This window comes from Haematobia irritans, chromosome 5, assembly GCF_050003625.1.
Source record: "Haematobia irritans isolate KBUSLIRL chromosome 5, ASM5000362v1, whole genome shotgun sequence".
Classification (NCBI taxonomy): domain Eukaryota; kingdom Metazoa; phylum Arthropoda; class Insecta; order Diptera; family Muscidae; genus Haematobia; species Haematobia irritans.
The window spans coordinates 61,202,822-61,218,213 of NC_134401.1; the positions used below are offsets into that span (position 1 = coordinate 61,202,822).

Sequence of the window (15,392 nt, forward strand, 5' to 3'; positions counted from 1 at the left end):
GTGGCATATCAATAAGAATTTGAGTGACAATAGTTCTGTTAATCCGTTTGCAACATCATAGGTGTATGTTATTTGAGATGTACAAAAAAAGTTAAAGAAATTAACCAAAACTCATTTTTTTTTGTTATCACAACTTGACAGTTTTTATTGGGTAATTCGTGTGTCTTAAAGGGTGATACGGTCAAAATTTGGTCAAGGGAAAACGCGTGTAAATCGGTGAAATCGTTTATTTAAAAAATCAAATTAAATTTCTTTTTCAAGTTCAATTAGTATAAAATTCAGGAAAAATATTCAGTTAGTCTTTCGCTTTTCCAAATCCGAATTGCCGGGCCTCACGCTTGACATCTGCCATCAGATTTTGTACAGCCACCTTGTCCACCTTCTTCGCCGCAGAAAGCCAGTTTGCCTTGAACTGCTGCTCGTTCTTAGCAGTTTTTTTGGTCTTCTTTAGGTTCCGCTTGACAATAGCCCAGTATTTCTCAATTGGGCGGAGCTCTGGCGTGTTGGGAGGGTTCTTGTCCTTGGGAACCACCTGCACGTTGTTGGCAGCGTACCACTCCATGACCTTTTTACCGTAGTGGCAAGATGCCAAATCCGGCCAAAACAGTACGGAACAACCGTGTTTCTTCAGGAAAGGCAGCAGACGTTTATTAAAACACTCTTTCACGTAAATTTCTTGGTTGACAGTCCCGGAAGCTATGAAAATGCTGCTTTTCAAGCCACAGGTACAGATGGCTTGCCAAACCAGATGTTTCTTTGCGAACTTTGACAGTTTTATGTGCTTGAAAATATCTGCTACCTTTCCCCTTCCTTTTGCCGTATAAAACTCCTGTCCCGGAAGTTGCTTGTAGTCGGCTTTAACGTAGGTTTCGTCGTCCATTACCACGCAGTCAACTTCGTCAGCATCGTCACTACCTTCTTGTAAGTCGATAGTCCGGCTCGTTTTTTGGCTCGATGCACGGTTGTAGACGATACACCCAGCTTATTTGCGGCATCTCGGAGAGAGAGGTTAGGGTTTCGCTTGAAACTACCGGCAACTCTCTTTGTCGTCTCAGCGGCTTCCGGTTTTCGATTTCCCCCCGATCCAGACTTCCTGGCTGTCGACAAACGTTCCCCAAACACTTTAATTACATTTGTAACGGTTGATTTTTTGATACGCTGCTCTTCTTGCTTGGACGGCATTTTGACAACTGAAGAGTGAATTCCAAAATCAAAATAGGAACACACACACACCTTCAAAATGAGGGGTGTTCAGGTTTTTTAAATGCAAAATTGAAAGAAATACGTCAAGTTTATATTGACCAAATTTTGACCGTATCACCCTTTATTTTAGCTACACAGGAAGTTCTTTTAATTCTATTTTTTATAACTCATTTTCTTCATAGTTTTAATGAGTAATTTTAACTTTTTATACCCTCCATCATAGGATGGGGGTATATTAACTTTGTCATTCCGTTTGTAACACATCGAAATATTGCTCTAAGACCCCATAAAGTATATATATTCTGGGTCGTGGTGAAATTCTGAGTCGATCTAAGCATGTCCGTCCGTCCGTCCGTCCGTCCGTCTGTTGAAATCACGCTAACTTCCGAACGAAACAAGCTATCGACTTGAAACTTGGCACAAGTAGTTGTTATCGATGTAGGTCGGATGGTATTGAAAATGGGCCATATCGGTCCACTTTTACGTATAGCCCCCATATAAAGGGACCCTCAGATTTGGCTTGTAGAGCCTCTAACAGAAGCATATTTCATCCGATCCGGCTGAAATTTGGTATATGGTGTTGGTATATGGTCTCTAACAACCATGCAAAAATTGGTCCATATCGGTCCACTTTTACGTATAGCCCCCATATAAAGGGACCCCCAAATTTGGCTTGCGATTGCTCTAAGAGAAGCAAATTTCATCCGATCCGGCTGAAATTTGGTATATGGTGTTGGTATATGGTCTCTAACAACCGTGCAAAAATTGGTCCACATCGGTCCATAATGATATATAGCCCCCATATAAACCGATCCCCAGATTTGGCTTGCGGAGCCTAAAAGAGAAGCAAATTTCATCCGATCCGGCTGAAATTTGGTACATGATGTTGGTATATGGTCTCTAACAACCATGCAAAAATTGGTCCATATCGGTCCATAATTATATATAGCCCCCATATAAACCGATCCCCAGATTTGGCTTGTGGAGCCTCTAAGAGAAGCATGTTTCATCCGATCCGGCTGAAATTTGGTACATGGTGTTGGTATATGGTCTCTAACAACCGTGCAAAAATTGGTCCACATCGGTCCATAATTATATATAGCCCCCATATAAAACGTTCTCCAGATTTGACCTCCGGAGCCTCATGGAGGAGCAAAATTCATCCGATCTGGTTCAAATTAGGAACGTGGTGTTAGTATATGGTCGCTAACAACCATATCAAAATTGGTCCAATCACACAAAAATTGGTCCATATCGGTCCATAATCATGGTTGCCACTAGAGCCAAAAATAATCTACCAAAATTTTTTTCTATACAAAATTTTGTCAAAATTTTATTTCTATAGAAAATTTTGTCAAAATTTTATTTCTAGAGAAAATTTTGTTAAAATATTATTCGGTTCATAATAAAATTTTCATTATTGTCAAAATTTTATTTCCATAGAAAATTTTGTTCAAATTTTATTCGGTTCATAATCATGGTTGCCACTCGAGCCAAAAATAATCTACCAAGATTTTATTTCTATAGAAATTTTGTCAAAAGTTTATTTCTATAGAAAATTTTGTTAAAATTTTATTTCTGTAGAAATTTTTGTCAAAATTTTCTTTCTATAGAAAATTTTGTCATACAATTTAGAAGATGGTGTTAGGAAGTTTTAAGATGCCTTGCCATCGGCAAGCGTTACCGCAACTTAAGTAATTCGATTGTGGATGGCAGTGTTTAGAAGAAGTTTCTACGCAATCCATGATGGAGGGTACATAAGCTTCGGCCTGGCCGAACTTACGGCCGTATATACTTGTTTTGTCTAAAATAGGTTAAAAACAGATTAAAAATTTATGAAACGCTACAATTTATTAAAATTTTGTCGTAAAACAAGCTAAATCCAGTATAGAAAATTTGCGAATTTTTGAAAATATTTGAGGTCAAGCATTGGAATGCCTGAAAAATTATAAAAATTATTTGTTTGTCAAAATATTAGAAAATTTTTTAATTCACATCCAAATCACACCTTAAGAAGTTATGCAAATTCAGTGCAACGGGTATTGAAATGGTGGACATCCGTCCTATGACAAGCCCATCCCAGCAAAAAAATTTGGAAGTTCTTCCAAAGGCACAACTTTAAAAGCACTTCCAGAAGATGCACTCCCAATGATGTTCTTGATTTTAACTTTACTTTTACTAAATAATTGCAGATTTTTAAGAAAAAATCATAAACTTATCGAAAAACTCCTATATTTTTAAAAAATGTTGCTTAATATTTTATGAAAGAGCACGAAATATTGGCAACTGAGTCCAAACCACATAAAAGTTCTTTTAATTCAATTTTTTATAACTGGTTTTTTTCAAACTTGTAATGGGTAATTTTAACTTTTTTTGTTTCAAATAGGTTAAAACAGAGTAAGAATTCTTAAAATGGTACAAATCATTTAAATTTTGTCGAAAAAAATGCTAAATCCAATGTGAAAAAATTGTGAATTTTTGAAAATATTTGAGGTCAAACGTTTCCGACAAGCGTTAGAATCCATTAAAAATTATAAAAAATTATAATAATTATTTATTTGACAAAATATCACAGAATTTTTTAATTTACATCCAAAACATTGAATTCGGATCACACCTAAAGAAGTGATCCAAATTCAGTGCACCGGCTTTTGAAATGGAGGACTTCCGTCCTATGACAAGCCCATGTTAAATTCATCGCTTCTGCGCCAATTTTGCACCACTTCCGGATCCAAAAAGAAAATTTTCATTACTTTTTTGGCGACGCTTTTTTTTTTTGCTGGGATGTTAAATTCATCGCTTCTGTACCAATTTTACACCACTTCCGGATCTATAAAGAACATTTTCACTACCTTTTTTGCCGACACTTTTTTTGCTGGGCATATATACCCGATATGCCGGTATGAAATGAGCGTTTTTCATGTGGCACCCATTTTCCTCATCTTTCCTATGTCTTTAAAACGGTTAGAAATAGTTTGTTGTGCACCATTTAACATTTTTGCCATTTGCTTTTGACTCAAAGTGTGTCCATCCAATTCGGCGTCTTCAAACTTTTTTTGATGGTCTTCCACGTTCTTCATTTCTCACATTCATTTGCATGTTGCTTCTCATAGAGCATGATTACCATATGCCTCGACAAGCATTTGATGCGACTCTGCAGCACTTTTCTTCAAATGAAAACAAAAACTTAATGCTTTCCGAATATCATCACTTTTGCGCACAAAATTCGACATTTTTAACGCGATGAAAAAATATGATGTTGTGTGTTCTGTAACTGGATGTATACTAGAGTGACCGCAACTTATATGGGGCAAAAAAAAATGTAGGAATCTTGTTCGCCTTAACCCCACAAAACGAATCCCCTTTCCAGATATTGGGATAGCCAAAATTTGAGCCTGATTAAACGACGTTAATACGTGCCGCTCGTCGAAGCTAAAGGAACAAGATTGTGACATTTTTTTGCCCCATATAAGTTGCGGTCACTCTAATGTATACTAAATATTTTTCACAGATGTCATAGATGTAGGGTACAGAGACAACTTCTTCAAATTTAAATTATAATTTCAAACTCCTTTAATTCCTTACTTTCCAGTTTCTTAAATATAAGTTTGTTTAAAGATAGTTACGTTCGTTTACAAGGATACGCTACCTTAATAATTGAAAAATTCAACAATTTAGCTTCAAAACATAATTTTTTATTCCCTATATCAATTGTGTCTTTTCAGTATATGACTCTCTTTAGTTAAAACACATCTTAAAGGAAAATCTAGTTTCCAATACCAGCAGCTATCTATGTGTACGAGTAATATGTTAAAGGACAACAAAAAACAGAAAAGAGTTAAACACCGCTTATGCCTTGTAATCGTGTGTCATGAATTGCTAGGAATTACTTATCCATTGTTGTCCATCGATGGTAACTCGATAATTCTTTGGCATTTTTGTGATCCGTGTAAACTAAGACAGGACATGACATAGCAATGTCCACAATAGGAATTACCACCGATTCCCCGCCATTGCCATCATACTTATTGGTTATAATTTTTTTAATCACATTTTTCCACTTTACCACAATGGTAGTTTTAAACAATGCTCATGGTATTTAACAAAAAACAAAAAAAAAAAGAGGATACACTCACATATACCAACTGAAATTGAAACCGAAGGTCCTTGGAAATGTTTACACAATTCAGAGTCCTCGAACAGATATATGAGGGTGATAGATTTGTGGCCCATTGGCCTCCGTAGCATTGATAGGTCTATAAATATCATGACTCGTATTCACCTGAACTTGCAGTGGGGTTCGTTTGGATTTTTGCACATTCACCTTAAATTGAATTAATGACGGTTTATTACCCATTTGTATGTGTGTCTATTTTTAGGGAGGGGGTAACCTGAAGAGGGATAAAAATGGGTGGGTGTTGCAACAAGGATTATATCCACAACAATGTCGACCTCCTTCCATTTTTTATACCCTCCACCATAGGATGTTAACTTTGTCATTTCGTTTGTAACACATCGAAATATTGCTCTAAGACTCCATAAAGTATATATTCTGGGTCGTGGTGAAATTCTGAGTAGAGGTGTGCACGTGACACGAAATTGTCGTGACTCACGAAATTTTTCGTGACTCACGCGTGAGTCGTGAGTCACGCTCATGGCAACGGCGTGAGTGTGCGTGATCGTGATTAACAAACCAAAATGTCGTGCGTGAGCGTGAGTCACGATAATATTATCTTCGTGTGTGTGCGTGAGTAAAGATTTACGCTCACGAAAATAACCCCGCTCACCAACATAAAACGCTGAAGAGTTAAATTCATTTAATTTTAGTGACACCTGGGATGTTGAAAGTGTAATAAAGCTCTCGATTTTAATAATGCTCATGTTTTCAGACACGTCACTAAGGTAAATCACTCAAAAAATTCTTCGTGAGTCACGACATTTTTCGTGAGTCGCGATATTTTTCGTGAGTCACGGTATTTTTAGTGAGTCACGACATTTTCATGCGTGAGTACAAATTTTCTTTTCGTGAGTGTGGGTGAGCGTGAGTCATACCAAACAATATCGTGCGTGAGTGTGCGTGAGTAAAATTTTTCCGTCGTGAGTGTGCGTGAGCGTGAGTAAACTATTACTCACGTGCACACCTCTAATTCTGAGTCGATCTAAGCATGTCCGTCCGTCCGACGCTAACTTCCGAACGACACAAGCTATCGAGTTGAAACTTGGCACAAGTAGTTGTTATTGATGTAGGTCGGATGGTATTGCAAATGGGCCATATCGGATCACTTTTACGTATAGCCCCCATATAAACGGACCCCCAGATTTGGCTTGCGGAGCCTCTAAGAAAAGCATATTTCATCAGATCTGGCTGAAATTTGGTACATGGTGTTGGTATATGATCTCTAACAACCGTGCAAAAATTGGTCCACATCGGTCCATAATTATATATAGCCCCCATATAAACCGATCCCCAGATTTGGCTTGCGGATCCTCAAAGAGAAGCAAATTTCATCCGATCCGGCTGAAATTTGGTACTTGATGTTGGTATATGGTCTCTAACAACCATGCAAAAATTGGTCCACATCGGTCCATAATTATATATAGCCCCCATATAAACCGATCCCCAGATTTGGTTTGCGGAGCCTCTAAGAGAAGCAAATTTCATCCGATCCGGCTGAAATTTGGTACTTGATGTTGGTATATGGTCTCTAACAACCATGCAAAAATTGGTCCACATCGGTCCATAATTATATGTACCCCCATATAAACCGATCACCAGATTTGACCTCCGGAGCCTCTAAGAGAAGCAAATTTTATTCGATCCGGCTGAAATTTGGTACATGGTGTTAGTATATGGTCTCTAACAACCGTGCAAAAATTGGTCCACATCGACCCATAAGTATATATAGCCCCCATATAAACCGATCCCCAGATTTGGCTTGCGGAGCCTCTAAGAGAAGCAAATTTCATCCGATCCGGCTGCAATTTGGTACATAGTTTTGGTATATGGTCTCTAACAACCATACAAAAATTGGCAAAGATTTGGATTGCGGAGACTCTAAGAGCCAAAAATAATCTATCAAAATTTTATTGCCATAGAAAATTTTGTCAAAATTTTATTTCTATAGAAAATTTATTCACAATTTTATTTCTGTAGAAAATTTTGTCATAAATTTATTTCTATAGAAAATTTATGAAGCACCTCTTAGTTAGAGAGGAATATTTTGCAAAATCTTCTAAAACATCAAGAATTCTACCAATCGTGAATCGTGTTTATAATTTTATATAGCCCCCCATATAAAGCGACCCCCATATTTCAATTCTGTCTTTATAATTACCGCACAAGTGTTCATATCGGTTCGCAATAATTTCTTCCCTATATATAGCGGTCAAGAACTGAATCTATACGTATTTATCGGCCTTTGTTTTGCCTAATATAAAGGGTGATTTGTTAAGAGCTTGATAACTTTTTTTTTAAAAAAACGCATAAAATTTGCAAAATCTCATCGGTTCTTTATTTGAAACGTTAGATTGGTCCATGACATTTACTTTTTGAAGATAATTTCATTTAAATGTTGACCGCGGCTGCGTCTTAGGTGGTCCATTCGGAAAGTCCAATTTTGGGCAACTTTTTCGAGCATTTCGGCCGGAATAGCCCGAATTTCTTCGGAAATGTTGTCTTCCAAAGCTGGAATAGTTGCTGGCTTATTTCTGTAGACTTTAGACTTGACGTAGCCCCACAAAAAATAGTCTAAAGGCGTCAAATCGCATGATCTTGGTGGCCAACTTACCGGTCCATTTCTTGAGATGAATAGTTCTCCGAAGTTTTCCCTCAAAATGGCCATAGAATCGCGAGCTGTGTGGCATGTAGCGCCATCTTGTTGAAACCACATGTCAACCAAGTTCAGTTCTTCCATTTTTGGCAACAAAAAGTTTGTTAGCATCGAACGATAGCGATCGCCATTCACCGTAACGTTGCGTCCAACAGCATCTTTGACAAAATACGGTCCAATGATTCCACCAGCGTACAAACCACACCAAACGTGCATTTTTCGGGATGCATGGGCAGTTCTTGAACGGCTTCTGGTTGCTCTTCACTCCAAATGCGGCAATTTTGCTTATTTACGTAGCCATTCAACCAGAAATGAGCCTCATCGCTGAACAAAATTTGTCGATAAAAAAGCGGATTTTCTGCCACTGATTTTGGTAATAAAATTCAATGATTTGCAAGCGTTGCTCGTTAGTAAGTCTATTCATGATGAAATGTCAAAGCATACTGAGCATCTTTCTCTTTGACACCATGTCTGAAATCCCACGTGATCTGTCAAATACTAATGCATGAAAATCCTAACCTCAAAAGAATCACCCTTTATATCCTTTATATCACCCTTTATATCCATGGACTAACTCACAATTTAAAAGATGGTGTTAGGAAGTTTTAAGATGCCTTGCCATCGGCCGCAACCCAAGTAATTCAATTGTGTATGACCGTCTTTAGTAGAAGTTTCTACGCAGTCCATGGTGGAGGGTACATAAGATTCGGCCTGGCCGAACTTACGGCCGTATATACTTGTTCTTGCTTGCCAATATAATTGAAATTCACTCTGTCTTTGCAACACACATTGCTCTCTTTCTCTATCTCTCTCACAGACGCACTCACACCTACATTCGTATATTCACCTATAAATATATTTGTTTGAATATACCCTCACAACATATTCTTTTAAGAGAGAAAGTTATGATTGGAATTATATTCTGCTGTTGATTTCGAACCACCTTCTCCACTTGGCATACTTCACCCAATAATTTCCTATTGATTCAAAGGATAGTCGATCGCATGCAAGAATGGTAAGAATGGGTCAGTTCAAAGGATGTTTGTTGGTTGGTTAGTATGTACTGGGGAGGGATGGGGGTTCTGATATTTGTACATTTGTGTGAAATGGAAAATTTTTAATCAAATTGTTAAATAATAGAGTTAAACGTGCATATATGGCCGGCGGACAAAAGAGAACAGGAAGTGTAAACATTAGAGGAAACGGAACCAAGGTCGTCATATATTCGCACATATACATTGAGGAAGTTTGATTCATCTATTGATTCGAAGCATAAGTGCAGTGACACGTACACAATATTCCAAATGCAAACTTGCAAATGCCAACACATTTGAGTGTGTTCGTATCTAAGCTTGTGTGGGTGTGTGTGTGTGTACATATTAAATAATTCTCGCATATCCATACGCATTTTTAATTAGAAATACAAATAGAAATACATCTACAAATAACATAAATTGCCACCAGCAGTCATATTAATAATATCAGAGAGTGAATATTATTTAAAGTTCAGGGGGCATTTCCTCGTAATCAAATTAAATCAAAGCGAAAACAAATAAAGTTAAGTTTAAGTAACTTTTGACTCTACAATTGCAATGATGAGAAATTGTTATTTGAATTTCAATGAAAACGTCGGAAAATAGCATTTGGAATTTTTTTCACCTTCGAATTAGTTTACCTAATGACTTCGCTAAAATGTTTTTTTTTTCGCCATTGTTGTTTCCTGAAACCAATTTCATGAAGCGGGCTTACGACCTTATCAATTCCCAAAGTAAAATTAGAAAAACAAAATACGCACAAGTAAAAGCCACGAAAAATCGAACGTACAGCGTGGCTAAAATGTAATAGAATAAAGTAAAGCGCTATTTTTTTATTTTTAATTTTATTGTTCAAAAGCCAAAATATCGGAAATAACTTGAAGTTTTAGTATCATTTTAGATTGAATTTTGCCCGAAATGAAACGGTTGACATGAATCGAAAACCCTTCTTTTTAAACCAATCTTGGTTAACTTTTGCTGAGTGCGATGGGGATGAGTTCTGTTGGAACGTGTATAGTCTGCGTCCGAAATGTTCGTCTGATCAGGGCTTTAATACTGTCTTTGGGACATTTTTCTGATAATATTCGGCATTTATTTTGACACCATGGCCGATAGCGGAGTGACTATCGGTCACTAGTACTAACATCCAATCGAAGGTGTGACATTTCAGCTGACCGATCATTTTGTTTTTTCACAAACTGCTGAATTTGGAATGGCTTATCGTCGTAGAAAACCAAATTCGGTAACTGATCACATTCGTGCAAGCGAAGCAACTCCTTCGCACTTTCTAGTCTCACATCTTTTTGTGCGTCGGTGATCTCTTGCACATTTTGGAGCTCCAATGGTTATAGTCCAATTATTCCGTCATATGTTTGGCCCACATGCAAGTTTTCTACCACTGCGGCGTGGATTTCAATCAAACCTCATCTTAACTTTCATTAAGACAATGAAAACTTTCGTAAATAGTACCAAACGTAAATGGTAGCACTGTTTAACAGAAAATTCATCATAATAATGAAAAATTTCGTTGTGTTAACTAATTTGTTTCGATGGCTCATTTTCAATGACATATTTCATTGATGTTACGAAACGTTTTCTATCAGTATACTGCCAGTAGCACAGTAACGAGCAATAGGTTAGGTAGGTGGCCGCCAGAGAACTGCAACCGGTGGCTTTTTTCGTATTGCAATCTTACCCACAAAATGTCGGTGGCAGTGAGTATGACACCAATTACCGTGCGATCTCTGAAGAAGAAGAAAAAAAAAACACCCGTATATACCCATGTTCGTTTGCAGTGTTTTGCGGTGTTAAACCAATTGGCATCGTAGCAAGGTAATCAATTTGAGTTATTGTTTTTTTACGTTGTTTTCGAGAGACCAACACTCATACTAACAACCACCGACAGCTGTCGGTTGCGTTGGATATTGCTGGTTGAAATTCATTTTACCAATTGGTGTTTTAAGATTGCAAATATTGGTGTTTACTAAATACACTGGTCGGTCGCGGTAGATCGCAGCCGTTCTCTGATGGCTGCCCAATATTTCAAGAACTATTCAGTCCCTTGTGATACTGCAGCAATAAACTTTAGTAGCACATTTTCCACTTTTCCAAACGGTAGTATTTTTGTGTGATATTTTTACTATTTTGCGCCACTTTTATGTCATACTGTACCACATTTTAAATATATTCATTTATACCGCCTATATTACACGTTTCCATCGCAAATAGCGTTAAGATTATAGATAAAATTGAATTCTTAAAAAAATATCGAGTTCACGAGTCGAGTATTATGTGAGCTTTTTTTTTCTTACCATAATATTATCATAGTATTCTTTTTACCGCCTTAAAGTATGCATGAACAATTTTCTGTAGTAGGTAAAGCGGGTGAATCTTCTACGGATTAAAAGATTTGGAACTAAAATGATATAAAATTAATGTTAGACTATTTAAGATCTAAATTAAAAAAGAACTACGCTGTTTAATACACTGATATAAATGCGTTTAGTTGTTGAATTTTTTTTATGAAAAAGTGTACCACTTTTTAAAATTAGTGTGCAACTTTTTATAGCTTGTGACACTTTTGTGCCACTTTCTAGAAAATCTCAACAGAGTTCTATGTTTAGCTCAATGACAAGGGACCTCCTTCTTTATAGCCGAGTTCGAAGGAGTTACACATTTTGTATAATTTTTAGAATAGAGACATTTGGTGAATACACACTTTATATGTTAGAATAGGCTTCAAATTGTATATTTTGAGCTCTAGAAAATCTGGAATTTTTTAAGAAAATAAAATTAGACATGATTGAAGAACGAAATGAATTTTAAAATATTTTTCTGTAAATTTCAATTAATATCTTGAAATAAAGTTTTTTTTTTAAATTATTTATTAATGAAGTCATTTAAACCAAATCTCATAAAACAGTTGGATTATTTAAATCTCTTAATCTAACTAACTAAAGTTTGGAACCTCATCTCAATACTTACATTTTCTACTAAACATTTAAGTTTATTCTGGGCCAATTTCATTTGTGTTATTGCAACCGTCCGTAGTCTCCTTTTGTACCAATTGATTCTTATTGAAGTATTGTTTCCATTTCTGCAATTTGTTTTGAATTATTTGTTTATTGTACGTGAAGTCGATATAATGATGAAATTGTTTTTTTTTTTTTTGTCTGGGTGCATAAGTACGGCTTTATGAAGTAGTCACTGAAATGGCTCATTGATGAGGAGATGATTGAAGCTATAATGTTGAGGGTAGGTACTACCACTGGGTAGGTTTACAAACAAAAATTTTAAATAATTTTCAGTATACTTAAAGACGTCATTTGCCAATATATTCGCGAAAATTTTGAGGAGACTGTAATATCGAAATAAACCGATGAGGTTTCAAAGGACAAAAATTGTTTTCGCTTGGTAATCGACAAATATTTTATGAATTCTTTAGAAATTTTTTGTCTGTAAAAATAGCGTATCCGAACATTGAGAAAAATATTGTCTTAAAGATAAATATATCTGAAGAATAAACCAACAATAACAAACAAAATAAATTCGTTTTTTTTATAAAACTTGGCCCTAAAGCTAAAAGGCGATTACCAATAGGAACACAAAAAAAATTTAACTTAATTTTATTGGTAAAAAAATATTTGCTAGTAGTTAAATTTTATTACTTATTCGAAATTTTCTACAGCTTAATGAAATCTTACTTTTTTAAATAACATATGTCTCAAAAATTTTATGAACTAAACGTGGGTATAAAGTTCAATGACCGTACACATAAGTTGAATATGAACTAAAGCAAACAAAGATTTTCGTACGATTTCCAAAAATAGTAAGAATGAACTACTGTATGGTTAAAATGGTGATGGTTAGGTTAGGTGGCAGCCCGACGGGTTGTTTTATAGGAAGAATGAACTACCACGCACGAAAATTGGACTAAATTTTACTCCACATTTTGAGATTTCCACAAAACGTTGTTAAAACCAGGAAATTTTAATGCCCTGTTGTACTTTTTTAACTGCAGTTCACGAAATTACATAATCTCATAGAAGAAAAAATTAACTAAAAGTAAAGAAGAAAATCATTGGCGTCAAATCATGACCATTTTAACCATACTGTAGTTCATTCTTACTATTTTTGGGAATCGTACGAAAATCTTTGTTTGCTTTAGTTCATATTGAACTTATGTGTACGGTCATTTAACTTTATACTCACGTTTAGTTCATAAAATTTTTGAGATATACTTAAAAAAAGTAAGATTTCATTAAGCTGTGGAAAATTTCGATAAAAATAATAAAATTTAACTACAAGCAAATAATTTTTTCCAATAAAAAATAAGTTCAATTTAACGTTAGTTTAAGTACGGAATCATCAGCTAGTGCAATGATTTTATTTCGATCCTAAGTAAACAAATGCGTCCCTAATCTCTATCTGATGATAGGGACCAATTTTAAGATATTTTTGTTGTGGCCGGTATCGCATTCATATTCAAAAGATATTTATTTTGAACACTCATTATAAGTTTTTTCCAATGTAGTTGGAAAGCCTATGCTCAAAAGTTTTAAAGCTTAAATAATCCTTAAATAATAAAGAACAATAAAAATATTTAGTCTTGGGGAAATTGAATCACTTTTATTATCGTGCCAATTGAATCACTCTCAAGAATAGCAAATCCGTACTCACGCACGAACAAATTTTAAAGGCTCAAGCATACTCACTATCAGAAATGTCTCATGTCTGTGACTCATGAACAATCGCTTCCTTGAAGAACATTTTTGTAGCTCTCCAGCAATCAAAATTCGAAGTTCTTCCAAAGGCACAACTTTGAAAGCACTTCCAAAAATGTCCTCCCAAAGATGTTATTTTTTTAACTACACAGGAATTTCTTTTTAATTTAAGTTTTTATTACTCGCTTTTTTTGATTTTAATTTTAACTTTTTTCTTTCATATGGTTTAAAAACAGATCAAAGAATTAATAAAATAAAGGGTGATTTGTTAAGAGCTTGATAACTTTTTTTTTTTAAAAAACGCATAAAATTTGCAAAATCTCATCGGTTCTTTATTTGAAACGTTAGATTGGTCCATGACATTTACTTTTTGAAGATAATTTCATTTAAATGTTGACCGCGGCTGCGTCTTAGGTGGTCCATTCGGAAAGTCCAATTTTGGGCAACTTTTTCGAGCATTTCGGCCGGAATAGCCCGAATTTCTTCGGAAATGTTGTCTTCCAAAGCTGGAATAGTTGCTGGCTTATTTCTGTAGACTTTAGACTTGACGTAGCCCCACAAAAAATAGTCTAAAGGCGTCAAATCGCATGATCTTGGTGGCCAACTTACCGGTCCATTTCTTGAGATGAATTGTTCTCCGAAGTTTTCCCTCAAAATGGCCATAGAATCGCGAGCTGTGTGGCATGTAGCGCCATCTTGTTGAAACCACATGTCAACCAAGTTCAGTTCTTCCATTTTTGGCAACAAAAAGTTTGTTAGCATCGAACGATAGCGATCGCCATTCACCGTAACGTTGCGTCCAACAGCATCTTTGAAAAAATACGGTCCAATGATTCCACCAGCGTACAAACCACACCAAACAGTGCATTTTTCGGGATGCATGGGCAGTTCTTGAACGGCTTCTGGTTGCTCTTCACTCCAAATGCGGCAATTTTGCTTATTTACGTAGCCATTCAACCAGAAATGAGCCTCATCGCTGAACAAAATTTGTCGATAAAAAAGCGAATTTTCTGCCACTGATTTTGGTAATAAAATTCAATGATTTGCAAGCGTTGCTCGTTAGTAAGTCTATTCATGATGAGCATCTTTCTCTTTATATATATATATATATATATATATATATATATATATATATATATATATATATATATATATATATATATATATATATATATATATATATATATATATATATATTTATATATATATATATATAAATATATATATATATATATATATATATATATATATATATATATATATATTTATATATATATATATATAATATATATATATATATATATATATATATATATATATATATATATTATATATATATATATATATATATATATATATATTATATATATATATATATATATATATATATATATATATATATATATATATATATATATATATATATATATATATATATATATATATATATATATATATATATATATATATATATATATATATATATATATATATATATATATATATATATATATATATATATATATATGAATACAACAGACAGACAGACAGCCAGACTGACATCGTTATATCGTCTTATAATTTCTCCCTGATCATATATA

At 34.9% G+C, this 15,392-nt stretch overlaps 1 protein-coding gene across 1 annotated transcript in view; it reads left to right on the top strand.

Moving 5' to 3' along the window:
* ttv (exostosin glycosyltransferase 1 ttv) overlaps positions 1-15,392 on the top strand; it is a 441,491-nt gene that overhangs the window by 177,993 nt on the left and 248,106 nt on the right.